Source organism: Jaculus jaculus, chromosome 6 (assembly GCF_020740685.1).
Source record: "Jaculus jaculus isolate mJacJac1 chromosome 6, mJacJac1.mat.Y.cur, whole genome shotgun sequence".
In the NCBI taxonomy this organism is placed as follows: domain Eukaryota; kingdom Metazoa; phylum Chordata; class Mammalia; order Rodentia; family Dipodidae; genus Jaculus; species Jaculus jaculus.
The window spans coordinates 104,470,960-104,473,911 of record NC_059107.1 but is presented as its reverse complement, the minus strand read 5'-3'; the positions used below and the strand labels follow the sequence as shown (position 1 = coordinate 104,473,911).

General features: G+C 43.0%; 1 pseudogene; it reads right to left on the bottom strand.

Annotated features, from left to right (window-relative positions):
* Positions 1-204: 204 nt before the first annotated feature.
* LOC101613287 lies at positions 205-668 on the bottom strand (annotated as a pseudogene).
* Positions 669-2,952: the final 2,284 nt, after the last annotated feature.

Here is a 2,952-nt window from a genome sequence, read left to right as displayed (position 1 = left end):
CAAGCACTTGCCACGTGAAATTTAGGGTCTAAACATGTGTGTGTGCCACCTCTGACACAACATTTAGCCCCATTTTCCCATTTCACTTCCTAGGATCAAAACATAGAGAAACCAGTGTTCAAAGACTAATGAGCTGCTTCATTTGTTGCCATTGTGGGTTTCCCTACTCATAATCTTGTCTTAAAAGACAACGTTTCCATTCTTTTAAAACAGGTTCCTGACCTCAGTTCCAATGGTTATTGGCAAAGCTGTTTCTTTCCCAATGGATGAGAGAGACTCCTTCATCTTCTTGGTCATCGTTGGGATAAGGTGCATTTGGTCATCCACACACTTGGCCACACAGCTGTCCAGCTGCCGTTCTACCTGCAGCTCCTTGTTCCCTGCACCTATGGCATCTCTGGCTTTGTCACTGCAGTGCATGGTGCACCGGGCCAGCGGGTCCTGGAACTTTTCCAGCTCACTGGTCACCAAGGCCTGCACCTGAGCCAGAGGTGCATGACAGCGCTCCATGCACTGGTGCACCTGCTGCATGGATGCCTGGTTGTCTTCACAGCAGCCAGCGCTGCACCAGAACATGAGGCCCTGCATCTTCCGGATTTTCTCGCGCTCCATGTTCTTCACCATGGCCTCACGGCTTCCTGCATGTGGAGCTGCTGCACCTCCGCCATGGTGGCCCTGAGTGCCACCTCCAGCCAGATTTTGAATATTTTTATATTTCAGATTAACTGCATGTATGAAATGATATATCTTGGGGACAGGATTAAACCATCAACATAAATATATGTTATGCATTATATATATATATATATACATATATATATTATATATACATACATATGCATATACATATACATACACACACACACACACACACACACACACACACACACACACACACATATATATATATATATATCCTAAATTTGTATGATGCTGCATAAGTGTTCTGTGGATTAAAGAATTTCCTTATGTAGAATGTTCCACTTGTAACATTACATGACAACTGAAATGTTTGGAATTTTGGAAGGTTTCTAATCAGATTTTGTTTGTTTGTTTCTGTTGTTGTTCAGATTAGAAATGTTCACCTCATATACAAAGAATTCAGAGTTATATCTCATTCTTTTGTTAAAATATTTTATTTGTAATGAGATTCTTACCAATTTCCCATACTTAGAAGTAATGCATGATAATTTTACACATTAAACTCTGCAAAATGTTTATTCGTGGCTCCCTGGTTTTGTATACATAGTTGTAATTTGAAAGAAATTGTATCATCATTTCGTTACAATTTTATTCTGTTTTTTTTCTCAATCTAAAAATTGCTGCTACACACTGTTCCTTTCATAATATTTCAAAAGTTATGTTATATGTCTACTCATAGATCAAGATCTATTTTTCAATTTTTCTATTTTGATCATTAGAATGTTTCGAACATTTTATTGTTTTTAAAAATAGTTTATCCATTTGCTCTGGAAACCCTAGGATTAGAGTTGGGTTGCCAGCCCCCCCCCACCACCAACACACGTACATGTCAACAGGCCCCAAAGGGACAGGGAGCATGGTGGTAGAGAAGGGAGAAAGGCTGTAAGAGCCACAGCGTGGGTGGGACCATTCCGAGGCAATCTCTCATCATATCTCAACAACATCTCAAGTGAGCCCACTCTCCATTACCAAGCTCCCACAAATCACGAGCTACAAGCGGGCCTACATCTATTAAATTCTCTCTAAAAATCAAAGGTTATCCTATTTATCTGGCACTGACTTCATTCTCCTTTGGAACATTTGCTTCTCTTTTTCAGATGGACATTCTAAAAAGAGAACCAGCCCATCATACATCAAAAGTGCGCCAGTTGAAACTAGTAATAATTGGGGAAATGAATAAGTGTGCTGCTTTCTTGGTGAATTTGGTACCAGCCAAAGGATGAAAGACATAGACACAAAGAACACTCAACTCCTAGCCAACCAGATAACAAGAGACATAGAGGCTCCTAAGAACTGATCACTGAAGCAGACCTAAAATGAACCCAACATGGCTCAGGGAAACTTGTGGAAAAGGAGGCCAAAAGGAATGTCAGGGCCACTCATTAGGTCATTATGCACAGAGACATTGCCTCTTACCCATAACTGATGGCTAACCCCACAATGCACGACCCATATTCCCCAACAATAGGGTCCCCACAGAGAGGGAAGGGCAGGTAAGTGGCTAACAATGGAACCAACTTAACTGAATACACTGAGTACAAAACAAATAAAAAATTAATTAATTAATTAAAAAAAAAAAAAAACCTAAATAACCCACTCCAAAAGTGGGGCAGAAAACTGAATAGGGAATTTTCAGAGGAAGAATTACAAATGGATAACACAAACTTTAAAAAGTGTTCACGGCTAGATATGTGAAAAATGGCAGCGTAGGTACTACGCCAAAGCAGCCCAGGGGGGAAAAAGACCAAAAATAACTCAGCAAAATACACACTTTTACTAAAAAGTGAGGTGTACAGGAAATTGAAATGGCAGCAGGGAAGTAGGAGAGATCCAGAGCATCCAGAGCTCGCACAGTCCAGCAAAAGCAGTGCCGGCAAAAGTGGCCCCAGCAGGTGTGCCGACCACGGCGGCGGCAGTGCACAAGAAAGCCATCAGGCTCAGCTCTAGCCACAGAAAAAGCCAGGTGAGGGGAGCTTCCACTCACATGGGAGCTCTCCACAACTCAAGAAACGTGAAGGGAGAGCGGCAGTGAACAACTGAGGGGTACATCACAAGGTAGAAGAACACATGGAGCAGCGAGAGAACCAGAGCAGCAGAGGCTCCCTCCCCTCCCCCACTGCCTGTGCCCAGCTCCAGCGAACAGAGCAGTGGTCCTGGGACCTGGACATGCCAACTTGAGCCAACAGCAGGACCCAAGCAGGAGCAGAGTCCCACAGCAATATCAGTGGCTCTGGCACCAGCAACAGTGGC